At 36.5% G+C, this 17,554-nt stretch overlaps 1 protein-coding gene and 1 pseudogene across 6 annotated transcripts in view; both read left to right on the top strand.

The window, feature by feature from the left end:
- On the top strand, positions 1 to 16,649 carry LOC105857479 (peptidyl-tRNA hydrolase 2, mitochondrial-like; annotated as a pseudogene).
- Positions 1 to 17,554, top strand: part of HIPK3 (homeodomain interacting protein kinase 3) — a 114,422-nt gene that overhangs the window by 35,069 nt on the left and 61,799 nt on the right. The gene's annotated exons all lie outside the window — the stretch shown is intronic.

The following is a 17,554-nucleotide window of genomic DNA, read 5'->3' as shown; positions in this document are numbered from 1 at the left end:
ACAACTATTTACTTTTTGGTTATTTAATAAATGTTGAATTTCTGCTAACTGAAATAATTTTGTAAGTGTATGTGGTGAAGGAGAATACTGTTAAATAAGGAAATAAAGACAAGATCAGTTTAGGTTTGACGGTTTAAAAAGGTTTTTAAAATCTAGGCATAAAATCTGCTCAAGCAGAATAGAAATCTCCACTGCAAAATTCCATGCCAAAGACATCTGGTTATTTTTATAGTTAATAGAAGACATGAAGGAATGATAAAGAAGATATGAAGACATGATCAATGATGATCAAACAGAAGTCGTTAAATGTTGGAAAAGTGTTTTTTTACAGTATTTTTAAAATATATCTTGGAACATTTCAGCACTTGAGAAATAGTTTATTAAAGGCATAATCATATGTAAATGAATATTTGGAAAAACTATATACAGGTTGAGTATCCCTTATCTGAAATGCTTGGGACCAGAAGTGTTCTGGAATTTGGATTTTTCCAGATTTTGGAATATTTGCATTACCAATGGAGCATCCCAAATCCGAAAATCTGAATGTCATTCAGTGCTCAAAAAGTTTCAGGTTTTTGGATTTGGGATGGTCAACCTGTATGAGAATTCAAGCAGTTATTCTGATCAATGATTTTAAGATTTAGATATGGCTCCCATGAATGTTTAGGCCACCTTTTCATAACCAGTTTATATGCTATGAGTAATGCTATTTTGGTGTTTGTCCTATGTGGAGAATTTAAAGAATTAAACACTTTCCATGTAAATATTGATAAAGTACTACAATGTCATGATTAATACTAGCTTGAAATACAATAGTCTGATGGGCTAGCTAATGATTACTAAGACTCAAAAATTCATTTTTGCGTGTGAAAATGTTTTTGAATTCATAGCATAGTTTCATAATTTTGAGAATTATTTTCATTTTAGCCTAAACAAATTTATAGTCTTTGTGTACTCTATAGCCCCGCAAGGCCCAACATAATGGGCAAATACAGGATCTGCCAATATTGGTCATTCATAAGTTACTAAATAGACAAAAACATGCAGTTTTTATTAGGAGTTATTAGAACACGAGGGTTATAAATTTAGATCCACTAAGGGGTAGTTATTTTCCAGTATTGCATCTGCCTTTGCATTGTACCTGATTACTCTTCTTGCAAGTGTGTACTGTAGTCCCCAGTACAAAATAAAGGAGAAATTAATTACTCCAAAAGTCAACTCTAAATATGTGCCTTACTGAGCTCGCCCGTCAGACGCATGTTAGCTGCCTAGAAGTGAAGAACGGGAAGGCGAGACTGAGAAGGAGCAGGGGTATTTTAGATGCCCTGCACATCCTTGGTTATGGAATATTTGGCTAATCCTGGTGCTTTCACCTTGGCTGCTGGAGTTGCTTGTGGCATGTGCCTGGGCTTGGGCCTCCGAGTACACATTGGGATGCTCTCCAAAGCTTGACGAGCAAGGCAGACACAGAGACTGAAACTGAAGCAAGCATCTTAGGAGAAAATGGGGAGTACAAACTGATTCTTGTGGTTCGAACCAACTTAAAGATGGGAAAAGGAAAAGTGGCTGCCCAGTGCTGTCATGCTGCTGTTTCTGCCTATAAGCAAGTTCAAAGGAGAAACCCTGCAGTGCTCAAACAGTGGGAATACTGTGGCCAGCCCAAAAAGTAGTGGTCAAAGCTCCTGATGAAGAAACCCTGGTTGAATTACTGACCCACACGGAAATGCTGGGACTGATTGTGAGTTTAATCCGAGATGTTGGGCGTACTCAGATTGCACCAGGCTCTCGAACTGTCCTAGGAATTGGGCCAGGACCAGCACACCTAATAGACAAAGTCACTGGTCACCTAAAACTTTACTAGGTAGATTTTTAATGATAAAAATTCCTATCATATGTGTTTGAAGCCTGTCAAATTCTAATAATAATAGCTGAATTTCTTCCCCTGGGGGGGAAATATATATATATGTGTGTATATATATATATATGCCTTACCATCAGTAGGTCATCATAAGGAATTGTACATTTATGCTACTCAGAGTAATAAAGTTTATTCAAATATATATTAGGAATATAGCTTGATTTATTGATAGTATATTCCTGATTATATGGTTTTTAGTAGTAGAGTGCTAGAAACTATTCTTAAAACTTTTTAGGTCAGTTAAAAGGTAATTTGCTGTTGTTGCAGAGTAGCAGCTCTTATTAATATCACATAATTCAATTTACTTGATCCACTGTGTTTCTGACATATTTTTTTTTAATTTAATGAAATGCAAGATTAGCTTTTAGTTAATTTTTTTCTGGAAAAATTATTTTAAAATCTTATTTAACAGCACACGAAGAATGGTACTATTTTACCCCTTTCCCTTTCTACTCTATGGATTCTGTCTTAAGAGCTTTATAGTCAGCTAGCGTATTATATAAACTCCCAGGCTCCAGCTTCTTGGGTCCTATATTTAGTTTACTTGTTAGTAAATGATTTCACTTTATTTGGGTATTGCATTATTCTGCATATCAGATTTAGCTTCATGTGATACCTAGCCTCCCTTTCTTTATGAAATATTTTAGATGAAAGTAAAAAAAAAAGCCTCATTTATTTTTTATACTTGAGAATGTCTATTGGTTTACTAAATGTTTCAAGAGGGTGAGGGAAATCCTTCAAAAAGCAATCTAAAATGGTAAATATTTTATGATACTGGTTTCTAGCTTTATATCAGTCTCTGTGTTGGGAATGAAAAAAAGCTATGAATAATTACAAAGTACAATTAGTAGTTTCTAATTTGTGTTTATATAAATTTCAGGTAAATAATTTACCTTTCAGAAGTTATACAATTGCCATACTAAATTACAGGTTCTGTATTAGGGTAAAAAAAAATGAAGCTCTTATTTGTAAACAGTAACTAGTGTAATCATTTTGGTTGATGTTGCCTGGATAAAAAATTTAAAGGACTTTATGAGTCAATTAGATCCAAGAGTTAGAAGAGTTAGTGAATATTAAGGTAGATTGGTGAAAATGTAGTATAGTCCTTAATCAGGTACAGTTTTAATACAAGTGTAATTTTGCATGAAAAAGGCAAATAACTGTTACTCTCTTTCAATATTTGTTTGTACTTTGTTTTGAACCCTGTCGATTCTGGCTCGGTTTATGACTAGGTAACTTATAATTCTGATTAGGCAATAAGCAAAAGTGTCTTATACTTGATTTGTCAATCTTTGTCAAAAATATGTTGCATTAAAAAAATGAAAGCAGGAAGTGGAAACTTACCAAATTAAATATTTTTGAGCAAAGCACAGTGAAAGCACACATACCCTGATTTCCAAGGTAAACACAGGCTTAAACCTGTGTTTAGTTAGACACAGGTAAACACAAGTTCATGGGTTATTCTATTTCTTTGAACTGTGTAACACAGAAATGTAGTAGGGGTATCTTAAAATAGACAGGGGACAGTGGCCAGAAATTGTTGACTACTATAGATGGTGAGGCTGTCTAGCTCTTGCAGTGATCGAAGCCAGAAGTACATGCTAAGGGCATTGATTTGCTCAAGGTCAGCATGTTCTAAATTCAGCTTCTTGAATATGGTTTCTGTCAAGAACACATAGGGCTCTTGAATGCATAAAAGGTTTTAGCAGCCGAAGGTGCTGTATTTATGAGGTGTGGTGGCAACATTCAGGTCATGAATTTCTTTTTTCTTTTCTTTTTAAATATAGAATTTTAGCCTGTAGTTCTGAGTCATTTCAGGGCACAGAGACAGGAAAGTAGATTGTAAAGTAACCTGTATAGCAGTTATATTCTTTGCTACTTTACTGAGTAATTTAACGTTAATTGTTACTGAATTAAAAAAATGCTTTGTATTTTGCATATAATAATTGACAAAAAAAGTATATAATGGTGAACAGTTTAGACATATCAGTTCTTGTTCAGGTCATTCTCACCCCTCATGCCTTCTTAGATCCTGAAGTATCAAAGACAAAATGTAACAAAATTAAATTACATAGAAAGACCCATAAAATAATAACTAATATTTTATATAGAGTAGTTTATAATAGAACAGTATATATTTATACCACGTCATTTTTTCAAAGTACGTTTCCTTATATTTCCTAGTTTGTTTTTCACTTCTCATCTCTTGAGTTAGGTAAGACAATTGGTGTCATTCTTATTTGATAAGTAGAAAACTGAGACTTATACAAGTCAGATAGATTCAAATTTACACTGTAGGTAAAACTCCACAAATTTTTTTTAAAAAATTTTTTATTGGGGTAAAATATACATATATAATTTACCATCTTTACCATTTTTAAGTATATAGATCCATGGTAATGAATACATTTATATTCTTTTTTTTCCCCCTTCCTTCTTTCCCCCTCCCCTTTTCTGTCTCTGATAATCACCAATCTACTCTCTATTTTCATGATATCCACTTTTTAAAGCTCCTGCATATGGCTGGGCACAATGGCTCACACCTGTAATGCTATCACTTTGGGAGGCTGAGGTGGGAGGATCGCTTGAGGCCAGGAGTTTGAGACCCTGAGCAACATAGAGAGACCCCAACTCTACAAAAGATAGAAAAAGTAGCTGGGTGTGGTGGCCTGTGCCTGTCTGTAGTCTCAGCTACTTAAGAGGCTTAGGCAGGAGGATCCCTTGAGCCCAGGAGTTTGAGGCTGCAGTAAGTGATGTCATTGCAGTCCAACCTGGGCAATACAGTGAGGTTCTCAAAATAAAATTAAAAAAAAAAAAAATTAAAGCTCTGCAAATGAGCGAGAACATGCAATGTTTGTCTTTCTGTGCTTGGCTTATTTCACTTAACTTAATGGCCTACAGTTCCATCCATGTTGCTGTAAATGACAGGAGTTCCTTCTTTTTTATGGCAGAATAGTATTGCATGGTATATATACACCACATGTTCTTTATTCATTCATCTGTTAATGAGGACTTAGATTGCTTCCATATTTTTATGAATAGTACTACAATAAACATGACATGTAAAGAGATCTTTGATATATTGTTTTCTTTTTTTTTGGATATACATGGGCTGTCCTGAAAGTATCCAGCCATTGGTAATACAATGAGAACAGTTTACATGGCTGAAGACTTTCGAGACCGACCTCATATGCTTAGTAGTGGAATTGCTGGATCATATGTAAATTCTGTTCTTAGTTTTTTGAGGAACCTCCATAGTGTTCTCCATTGTGGCCATGCTAATTTACATTCTGACCTACAGTGTGGAAGGGTTCTCCTTTCTTCACATCCTCATCGGCATCTGTCTTTTTTCTTTTTTTTCCCTCAGTGTTGCCTGTCTTTTTGATACAAGCCATTTTAACTGGGATTAGATGATACTGCATTGTGGTTTTGATTTGTTTTTCTCTGATGGTTAATTATGTTGAACATTTTTTCGTATTCCTGTTGGCCATTTGTATGTCTTTTGAGAAATGTCTGTTCAAATATTTTGCCCATTTTTTTTTTTTTTTTTTTTTTTTTTTTGCTATTGTAATGTTATAATTTTTTGTTGAGACTTTTTTGGATGCTGGTACTATGGTAGGTACTAGGGATACAGAGGTGATTAGTACATGTTCATTAATTTATATGATCTTTATCATCCAAATGGAAGAGAAAAATAGTTTATTTCAAGAAGTGCTAGGGTAGAAATATGTACAGGGTGCAGCAGGAACCCAGAGGAGAGTACTTCAACCTGATCTGAGGGGCAGAGAAGGCCCCTGGGAAGAGATGATCCTAGACTAACCCTCGAGAGCAGAGAAGGAGCCAGGATTGACTAGTCTTGAGAGCATTTTCTCTCACCCACCCTTGACCTATAAAGGCTAGATATTGGGCTGAAATTGCTGGTAATTTCTTTTCTATATCATAAAATAGTTATTTTTTTTGTTTGGCAATCTTTATTAGAGAAATGTAAGATTGTCTACTGAGTTTAATTTTAATAGAAGTTTTTTTTTTTTTTTACCAAGTTATGATTTGATTGATGTTTTAATAGAAGGTTAGGAAATTCTCTAATGAACTGGTTTTCAATGCTATACATTATGGCTGCAAACATAGCAACTTACCACATAAAGTACTTTACATAGGCATAGATTACTATATATATCAGACCTTCTGTTAACCATTCTAGCAGAGCTCTTAAAGTTTTCTTTTTTTAAGTTTTATTGAGAATAATTCACATACCTTGAACTTCACCCATTTAAGGTGTACAGTTCAATAGCTTTTAATATAGTCACTGTGTGCCTCCATCAACACAATCAATTTTAGAATATTTACCCCCAAAGAAACCTCCTCACCCCTTAGCCACACCCCCAGGCCTAGGCAACCACTAATCTACTTTCTGTTTGTGTAGATTGCCTTTTCTGGACCTGTCATATAAGTATAATCATATAATATATGGTCCTTTTTGACTGGCTTTTTTTCACTTAGTATAATGTTTTCAAGATTTATCCATGTTGTAGGATGTATCAGTACTTAATTTCTTTTTATTGCTAAATAATATTTCAGTGCATAGATATCTTATGTATCCATTCATCAGTTGATTGGAGATCTCTTAAAATTGTATCAGTAGAAGGATATTTGAGTAGAAACTGTAATTATGGTCTATGATTAAGTCTTTCATTCAAAATATTTAGTGCCTCTAAAGTGTAAAGTATTGTGCCGAGTGCTGCTTATACATTGAGGAGAACAAATATAGTCTCTTGTTTTTATGGTGCTTACGATCTAATGCACAAACAGAAAAAAAGTAAAGTACTGTGAGCAAGGAGAGAGAATAACAGGAGGGACTTAAACCTTTTTTTTTTTTTTTTTTTTTTTACCTTTGAAATAATTTTTGATCTAAATAAAAAAAATTTAGACATATGAAAAAGTTGTAAAAATAGTGCAAGGAATTTCTGTATATCCTTCACCCAGATGCCTCAAATGTTTCAGATGTTAGCATTTGACCACTCAAGTTTTATCACTCATTCTTTCTATTTCTACACACACACACACACACACACACACACACATACATACACACACACTTACTTTTCCTACAGTTTTTGGTATGAAGCCTCTTTACCTCTAAAACTTAAGTGTACATTTCCTAAACATGACATTCTCTTGCATTACCTCAATATAGTTACTAAAACCATCATCAATTAACATCAGTATTATTGATTTGATAAACTATTTAAACTATTTAAAATACTACTTGAGGAAATTAAAATTAATTTATTACTGTTAACTAATTTACAGACTTTATTCAGATTTTGATGACCCTTTTTCTGGCCCCAAATTTAATCTTTGATCACACATTACATTATTTGGCAACTTCCAACTCCTGGGCTCAAGTGATCTTACTACCTCAGCCTCCTGAGTAGCTGGGACTACAGGCATGCACCATCATGCTCGGCTAATTTTTTCTATATATTTTTAGTTGGCCAATTAATTTCTTTTCTATTTTTAGTAGAGACAGAGTCTCACTCTTGCTCAGGCTGGTTTCAAACTCCTGACCTTGAGCCATCCTCTGGCCTCGGCCTCCCAGAGTGCTAGGATTACAGGTGTGCACCACCATGCCTGGCTGACCCTGACACTTTTTGAGTTGTATTGGCCAGTTACTTTGTTTCTCAATTTGGGTTTGTCTTCTATTTTCTCATGTTTAGATTCAAGTTATGTGGTTTTGACAAAAACTTCAGAAGTGATGTTGTGGCCTCACACATTGGAAGGCACATGATGTAAATTTGTCCCATCATGAGTATTGTTAACTTTGATCACTTGATTGAGTTGGTCTCACTGCCAAGTTTTTCCACTATAAAGTTATTATTTTTTTTATAATTAATAAGTACAGTATCTTGTGGAGAGATACTTTGAGACTATTCATGTATACTGTTTCTCATCTTATTTTCACTGACCAATTAATTTGGCTTTAAGCAACTATGACTGAGGGTTGCCAAATGATGATTTTTAATTCCATCATTTTTCTATTAGGAATTCTTCTATAAGGAGGAGCTTTTTCTTCCCTTTTCTCTTTCTTTCCTTTCCTTTCCTTTTCCTTTTCCTTTTCCTTTTCCTTTCCTTTCCTTCCTCCCTCCCTCTCATGGATTTACATTTAATTCAATGGGTTATAGCCTATCGCTTGCCATTATAGGTTTTGTTGCACAGATTATCCCAGATTGTCCAGCAAGCCTCTTTAAATTTACTCTAGTGTCCCCATGATATGGCCACATCCTTCCTTCAGGGCTTAATTTCTGGCACCACAAGGTGTTCTGATTTACCTTGTACTTTTCTTGCCCCAAGCCTTGGGATTGGCCATTTCCCTAAGGAGCTCCTGTTCCTTTTGTTGGAGAATGGTGTTTAGAAAACAAGATGTGGACACTAGTGCTGGGTATGCTCATTGGTGGTATTAGGTTAATACTAGGGTATTAACTGCTTTAGGCCCTTTCAGTGGCAAAGCTAGAAAATATACAGGCATACCTCATTTTATTGTGCCTCACAGATACTGTGTTTTGTACAATTTGAAGGTTTGTGGCAACACTGTTGAATTAATCTCTTGGTGCCATTTTCCAACAGCATGTTGTAATCACTTCAAGTCACTGTTACATTTTGGTAATTTTCACAGTATTTAAAACTTTTCCATTATTAGATCTGTTATGGTGATCTGTGATCAGTAATCTTTCTTACTGTTGTGATGGTTTGGGGGTACCACAAACCATACCCATATAAGTTGGCAAACTTAATTGATAAATGTTGTGTGTGTTCTGACTGATCCACCTATGGGCTGTTCCCCTGTTTCTCCCTCTCTCCGGGGGCTCCCTATTCCCTGAGATACAACAATATTGAAATTAGGCCATTTAATAACTCTACAGTGGCCTCTAAGTGTTCAAGTGAAAGGAAGAGTCATACATATCTCACTCTAAATCAAAAGCTAGAAATGACTAAGCTTAGTGAGGGAGGCATGTTGAAAGCTGAGATGGGCTGAAAGCTAGATCTCTTGTGGCCAACAGCCAAGTGTGAATGCAAAGGAAAATTTCTTGAAGGAAATTGAAAGTGCTACTCCAGTGAACACAGATGATAAGATAGCAAAACAGCCTTGTTGCTGATAAGGAGGATGTTTTAGTGGTCTGGATAGAAGATCAAACCAGCCACAACATTCCCGGAAGCTAACACCTAATCGAGAGCAAGGCCTTAACTTTTCTTCAGTTTATATCAAGGCTGAGAGAGATGAGGAAGTTGGAAAAGAAAAGTTTGAAGCTAACAGGTTGGTTCATAAATTTTAAAGAAAAAAGTCGTCTCCATAATATAATAGTGCAGAGTGAAGCAGCAAGTTATCCAGAAGATGTAGCTAAAATCATTGATGAAGGTGGCTCCACTAAACAACAAGCTGTTTCAATGTATATGAAACAGCTTTATACTGGAGGGAGATGCGATCTAGGACTTTCATAGGTAGAGAGGAAAAATCAGTGCCTGGCTTCAGAGCTTCAAAAGACAGGCTTACTCTTTTGTTGGGGAATAATGCAGTTGGTGACTTTAGGTTAAAGTTAGTGCTCATTTACCATTCTTTTTTGGTAGAAACGGGGTCTCACTCTTGCTCAGGCTGGTCTTAAACTCCTGACTTCAAGCAGTCATCTGGTCTCAGCTTCCCAGAGTGCTAGGATTATATGCATGAGACGCCATACCCTGCCTTACCATTCTTAAAAATCCTATTGTCCTTAAGATTTATGCTACATCTAGTCTTCCTGTGCTCTAGAAATGGAACAAGAAAGCTTGGATGACAGCACATTTGTTTACAGCATGTTTTACTGAATGTTTTAAGCCTATTGTTGAGACCTGCTGCTCAGACAAAAAGATTTCCTTTTGGCATATTACTGCTCATTGACAATGCACCTGGTTACTCAAGAACTCTGATGGAAATATACAAGATTAATGTTGCTTGTTTTCATGCCTGCTCATACAACATCTGTCTTAAAGCCCGCGGATCAAGGAGGGCTTTTCAACTTTCAGATCTTATTATTATTTATTTTTGTTAGAGATAGGATCTTGCTCTGTCACTCAGGATGGAATGCAATAGCATGATCATACTTCACCGTGACCTCATACTCCTGGGCTCAAGCAGTCCTCCTGCCTTGGCCTCCCAAAGTGCTGGGCCTGCCTCTTATGGATGAACGAAGAAAGTGGTTTATTGAGATGGAATCTGCTCCTGGTGAAGATGATGTGAACATTGTTGAATTGACAACAAAGGATTTAGACTATTATATAAACTTAGTTGATAAAGCACAGCAGAGTTTGAGAGAATTAACTCCAATTTTGAAAGAAATTCTACCATGGATAAAATGCTATCAAACAGCATCACATACTACAGAGAAATCTTTCGTGAAAGTAATAATAGTCAATTGATGTGGCAAGCCTGAATTATTGTTTTCATTGTTGTCTTATTTTAAGATATTCTGTCTTTATCCGTGATTATAAACCTTTCTCTGACACCAAGAAACTGGCTCTCATTATCCTCAATGATATATATCTGCTTAATTCTAGAATACATTTAGCCCGGGCGCAGTGGTTCACGTCTGTAATCCTAGCACTCTGGGAGGCTGAGGCGGGCGGATTGCTTGAGATGGGGAGTTCGAGACCAGCCTGAGCAAGAGCGAAACCCCATCTCTACTAAAAATAGAAAGAAATTAATTGGACAACTAATATATATAGAAAAAATTAGCCGAGCATGGTGGGGCATGCCTGTAGTCCCAGCTTCTCGGGAGGCTGAGGCAGTAGGATCGCTAGAGCCCAGGAGATTGAGGTTGCTGTGAACTAGGCTGATGCCACGGCACTCACTCTAGCCTGGGCAACAAAGCAAGACTCTGTCTCAAAAAAGAATAGAATAGAATACATTTAAAGGAGTTTTGGAACTGTTCACCCTTGCTACTGCTACTTTACTAATGAGAGTACAACATTTATTTACGGCTCTTTTTTTTCCTTCAGCCTTAGACCTGGAATATGTAGTGAAAATATTGTGTTCCAAAATTAGTTAGTTCTTTTCTAAACCCTTTCTCTCTCACCTTCGTAGTAATTATGTTATCTATTTGAAATTTAGTTAAGTTAATTTGATTTTGTTTGTATTCCATTTTTGGTTTTCTATTCCTTATTGATTGATTGATCAATTTCATTGTGTGAAACATTAACATGTTCTAAAAATCAGAGCTATACAAAAAGGTTATCTCAGAAAAGTGTTACTCCCTCCCTTTATCACTTTCTAATTTATTCTGCCCAACCCTTTTTGGTAATCATTATCATTAGTTTCTGATTTATTATTTGTGTGTATGTGTGGGGGAAAAGGGGCTACATATGAGCAGATAAAGATTAATATATGTTTTCTCAATTCCCCTTCTTATAGGAATGGTAACATACTAGATACCTCTTTGTACTTGGCTATCCTTAACAATGTTTCCTGGAAATCACTTTATGGCAATTTGTAGAGATCTTTCTGTTTTTACTGCAGAATGTTACTTTATTTTGTGGATTGCCATAGTTTATTCAGCCACTTTCCTAATTACTGATGTAGTGTTTTGCAGTTAAAAACAATATGCAAGAATAACTTTATGTACATATATGTTCATATAGTTGGAGATGTATCTTCAGGGTAAAGTCTTAGAAGTAGAATTATCAGACAAAAGATAAATACATATATGCTTTTGTTAAATATCCAAATTCCTCTCAGTAAGGACTGCAACAATTTGCATTCCCACCAGCAATGTATGATAGTGCCAATTTCTCTATACCCTTGCCAACAGAATATGTTATTCTTTAAAGATTTTGCCAAACTGTATATTTTGTATTTGTAAACTGTATAGTTTATTAATAATTTGCATGTCTCTTGTTAGTTAAGTTAAACATGTCATATTAAAGGGTCATTTGAACAGTTTTGAATGTGTGTAAATTGTTTACATGTTTTGCCCATTTTTTCTATCAAGTATCTGGCCCTTTGTCCCTATAATTTTTAAGATTTCTTTATAAATAAGGAGTTTCTAGGCCTTTATTTGTGATATATGTTGTATTTTCCTCCATTTTTTCAGTTGTCTTTTTTTTTGCCATATAAAATTTTTTTGTGTGGTTGATTATATCTATCTTTTTTATAACCTCTGAATTTCAAGTCACAGTTAGAAAGCCTTTCGCCACACAGAAGTTAAAGATCATTTATTTACCCTGTTTTCTTCTAGTACTTATTTGATTATATTTTTAATATTAAGATCCCAAACCCATTGTGAGTTTATTCTTATGATTGGTTTGAGATGTGGATCTAAGTTACCTTTTCCCAAGTATCTAATTGGTTATAGAACCTACTTTATATTGGATGGGTAGGAGAAAAGCTCTAAGGACGTCATACAGTAACTGAGACCTGAAGAGGGATCCTGCCGTCTAGAGTGGGTGGAATGAGAATCCCAGGCAGAGGAAAGAGTATATGTGAGGGCTCAGAGGTTGGGAAGAGCTTGGTAGGTAAAGAATCTGAAAGCCTGCTAGTGAGACTTGGATCTATTGGACTGGATTAGGTAGTGGTGTGACTTGAGGTTAGAGGGCAGCCGCAACATGGTTTGTTGTTCTGCTTTTAGAAGATCAGGTGGGGCATGGTGGCTGAGACCTACAATCCCAGCACTTCAGGAGGCCTAGGCAGGTGGGTCGTTTGAGACCAATCTGAGCAGCACAGAGAGACATCCTGTCTCTACAAAAAATAACTTAAAAATTAGCCGGGCATGGTGTTATGCACCTGTAGTCCTAGCTACTTGGGAGGTGGAGGCAGGAGGCTCACTTGAGCCCAGGAGTTTGAGGTTGTCGTAAGCTAGGCTGATGCCATTGCACTCTAGCCTAGTCAGCAGAGTAAGACCAGTCTGGCTGCTATTTGGAGAGGGATGGGGATGAGAATGAAAGTAGGAATAGGAAAACCTTTAGGAAGGAGGCCTTAAAGTGTAGTCCACAGAAAATAGGTGGTGGCTTGGATTAGGGTGGTGGCAGTGGAAAGAAATGGATAGATTTGAGGTGGATTTTTGGTGTAAATGAATGGTTATTTTGCGTACACTGTGTTTCACCAAAAATAAGACCTACCCATAAAATAAGCCCAAGCAGGATTTCTAAGCATTTGCGCAATATAAGCCCTACCCTGAAAATAAGACCTAGCGATAGGCGTGGCTACATAGCATATTTGCACAACCCATGCATTTCATTGCGGAGTGGTAAAGAAGATGAGCAGCCCTTCTCATCTGCCCCATCGTGACAGCTACTATCTCAGAGGTGACTGGAAAGGTGTGGGCAGCTCCCTCTGTCAGGTCCCGGCCATCCTGTGCGTGCTACAAGCTGAGGCTTTGAGGGGACAGTAACACATCCCCTGAAAATAAGCCCTAGGGTGTCTTCTTGAGGAAAAATAAATATAAGACTCTGTCTTATTTTCGGGAAAACACGGTAGTAGTTATTTTGCTTTTTACTAGAAACTTTTTTGATTTTCTAAGGAGATAGATGCTTTGTATGGTTGATTATATTTGTTGACTTAAATTGTGTGTGAATTTAGACAAACATTTTACTTCCTTGGGCCTATTTTCTGACTTGTCAAGCAGGAATATCATTATAATTGTAAGTACATTTATTACCACTGTGTGTTAAAGCTCTGCATTAAAAAACAAAGAAAAAAACACAAGGAACACAAAGGAACCTGATATTTTAGATATGATTGCCTGAGTCAGAGGAAGTGAAAATACAGCCTTTAAAAAAATTTTAAGGGCTGGTTGTGAGGGCTCACACCTGTAATCCCAGCACTTTGAGAGGCTGAGATTGGAGGATCACTTGAGGCCAAAAGTTTGAGACCAGCCTGAGCAACATAGAGAGACCTTGTCTCTACACAAAATTAAAAAAAAAAAAATTAGCCGAATATGGTGGCCCATGGCTATAGTCCCAGCTATTCAAGGAGGCTGAGGCACGAGGTTGGCTTGAGTCCAGGAGTTTGAGGAGGCAGTGAGTTATGATTGTGCCACTGTGCTCCAGTCTGAGTGAGAGAGCAAGACTCTGTCTTCCCCACCAAGAAAAATTTAAAAAATTAATTAAGCTAAATTACAATGAAACTTTGTCTTTAAAGCTAAATCATCATAGGTTGACATGTTTTATAATTCTTCAAAATCAATGGTTAGTATTAAATAATTTGACATCTCCTGTAATTTCATCCCCTGCATGTTACTACTTTTTTTTTGTTATATAGAAACATTAACATATAACATTTGTTGATATGCTTTCAGTAAAAATAGTATCACATAGTATGTTCTGTTTTACAGTTTGCTTTTGATCAACAGTACATTTGTAGAACTTTTGTGTGTGATAATAGCATTGTGGTTGTTATTTTTCAGTATCCCTTAGAGGTATATGCTGAAGTATTTACAAATAAAGTTATATATATGGGATTTTCCACTTCTACCCAGTGGTAGCCATTTTATCACTTTTAGACTTTGGTTGATGAATTGATAATTTTTGAATTTGGACAGTGATTAGTAGATGGTGGTTCAAATGTGTGCATTTGAAATTTTGTGTAATTAAAGTAAACAAATGCAGTTAGATCTTAAATATTTTAAGAACTGTCCTAACTTCATGGTGAAAATAGTTATAGTTCATAATGTTTAGAAATTTGAAAATCCATGAAATATATTTGTAGTTTCTTAGAGTATGTTTTAAACCATGTTTTTTTTTTTTTTCCCAGAGGAAGGGGCGGGGAATATAAACTTCAAAGTATAAAATTCAGAATGTTTAAATAGAATTGGAATTGAATTTTTTATATCTTTAGTGTTCTAAGCTTCATGAAAGCTTTTGATAGTAATATTAAAGGACTGACTTCCTCTAGTTTCATGATTGATTTAAGTACTCAAATACTTTTAAGAGCAAGGTGACTAGCTAAAGTACTTTCCAAATTTTAATAAATCCTCTCCTGTTCTTTACTGTTTAAGTAGTCTTAGACAATCTTTCTTTCCAATAGGTGAAAACAAAATTTTTTTGAGATGGGGGCCTCACTGTGTTGCCCAGGCTGGAGTGCAGTGGCTATTCATACTTGCAATCATCACCCATTCTAGCCTCAAACTCCTATCAAGCTATCTTTCACCTCAGCCTCCTGAATAGCTGGGTGTACAGACAGATACCACCCCTCTTCTGGCTAGAAGAATGAAAATCTTGATTATTGATGGTAGATGTATTGATGGAAATTAAAAAATAAAACCTTCTACATTTTGTTTTAAAAGTGTTATATTATAATTTCAGAAATTCTCATGTTTTATTAGTGATTAGAAAGGAATATTAAATATATTTTCTAAACATTGCCACATTGTATAATTTTTTACATTTAGTTAAACATTTTGTCAGCACTGCCCCCTATGTATTAGGAAAGGCATGGACTACATTTGTAAACTATACTGTCATCTTGAGCTGACAATTTGGTGGCCAAAATTATTTTTAGTATGAAAAATGTTTTTTATTTTAAAAACTGGTGAAAAACACATAAGGTTTATCATCCGAACCATTTTTTTTTTTTTTTTTTTTTTTTGAGACAGAGTCTCACTTTGTTGTCCAGGCTAGAGTGAGTGCCATGGCGTCAGCCTAGCTCACAGCAACCTCAAACTCCTGGGCTCAAGCGATCCTCCTGCCTCAGCCTCCCGAGTAGCTGGGACTACAGGCATGTGCCACCATGCCTGGCTAATTTTTTTTATATATATATCAGTTGGCCAATTAATTTCTTTCTATTTATAGTAGAGACGGGGTCTCGCTCTTGCTCAGGCTGGTTTTGAACTCCTGACCTTGAGCAATCCGCCCGCCTCGGCCTCCCAAGAGCTAGGATTACAGGCGTGAGCCACAGCGCCGGGCCTGAACCATTTTTAAGTATACACTTCAGTAGTATTAAGTATATTCACATTGTTGTGAAATAAGTTTCCAGAACTTTGTTGTCTTGCAAATTGGAGACACTGTCTGTGCTCATTAAACAACAACACTCCTTTTCTCCCTTTCCTCAGCCCCTGGTAACCACCATTCTACTATCTCTTTCCATGGACTACTTTATATACTCTCATATCAGTGGAATCATACAGTATTTGTCTTTTTGTGGCTGTCACATTTCACTTAGCATGATATCTTCAGGGTTCATCTATGTTTTGGCATGTGACAGGATTTATTTCTTTTTAAATGCTGGATGATAGTCCCTTGTATGTATATACCACATTTTGTTTACCCATTTGTTTGCCGATGGACATTTGGGTTGCTTCCACCTCTTGGCTAGTACAAATAGTGTTTCTGTGAACACCACTGTGCAAATATCTCTTCAAGAATCTGCTTTCAGGCCGGGCGCTGTGGCTCACGCCTGTAATCCTAGCTCTTGGGAGGCCGAGGCGGGCAGATTGCTCAAGGTCAGGAGTTCAAAACCAGCCTGAGCAAGAGCGAGACCCCGTCTCTACTATAAATAGAAAGAAATCAATTGGCCAACTGATATATATATAAAAAATTAGCCGGGCATGGTGGCGCATGCCTGTAGTCCCAGCTACTCGGGAGGCTGAGGCAGAAGGATCACTTGAGCCCAGGAGTTTGAGGTTGCTGTGAGCTAGGCTGACGCCACGGCACTCACTCTAGCCTGGACAACAAAGCGAGACTCTGTCTCAAAAAAAAAAAAAAAAAAAAAAAAGAATCTGCTTTCAATTCTTTTGCATATATACTCAGAAGTTTTGGATCATATGGTAGTTCTATTTTTAGTTTTTTGAGAAACTTCCATGCTGTTTTATATATTAATAATAATCACATTATTTTACAATCTCACCAGTAGTATACCAGGGTTCCAGTTTCTCCATATCCTCACCAGCACTAGTTATTACCTGGGTTTTTTTGATATTAGCTATCCTAATGGATGTAATGGTACATCCCATTGTGGTTTTTTTTTTTTTTTTGAGACAGAGTCTCACTTTGTTGCCCAGGCTAGAGTGAGTGCCGTGGCGTCAGCCTGGCTCACAGCAACCTCAATCTCCGGGGCTCAGCGATCCTACTGCCTCAGCCTCCCGAGTAGCTGGGACTACAGGCATGCGCCACCATGCCTGGCTAATTTTTTGTATATATATTTTTAGTTGGTCAATTAATTTATTTCTATTTTTGGTAGAGACGGGGGGGTCTCGCTCAGGCTGGCTTCGAACTCCTGACCTTGAGCAATCCGCCCGCCTCGGCCTCCCAAAGTGCTAGGATTACAGGCGTGAGCCACCACGCCCGGCCCCATTGTGGTTTTGATGTATTTCTCTGATGACTAGTGATGTTGAGCATCTTTTCATAAGCTTGTTGTCTTTGTGGAAATGTCTGTTCAAGTCCTTTGTCCATTTTAAAATCAGGTTATTTGATTTTTTAGTTGTTGAGTTGTAGGAGTTCTTTATATTCTAGTTATTAATCTCTTATCAGATACATGACTTGCAAATACTTTCTATTGATACCATTTTGTAAGTTGCCTTTTTCATTGTTTTTTTTTTTTGATTGCACAAAAGCTTTTTAAGTTTGTTGTATAGTCCCATTTGTCTTTTTTGGTTTTTGTTGCTTATGTTTTTGTTA

Source organism: Microcebus murinus, chromosome 4 (assembly GCF_040939455.1).
Source record: "Microcebus murinus isolate Inina chromosome 4, M.murinus_Inina_mat1.0, whole genome shotgun sequence".
NCBI lineage: Eukaryota > Metazoa > Chordata > Mammalia > Primates > Cheirogaleidae > Microcebus > Microcebus murinus.
The sequence above is the reverse complement of the archived record's forward strand: the minus strand, read 5'-3'. Positions and strand labels throughout refer to the sequence as shown.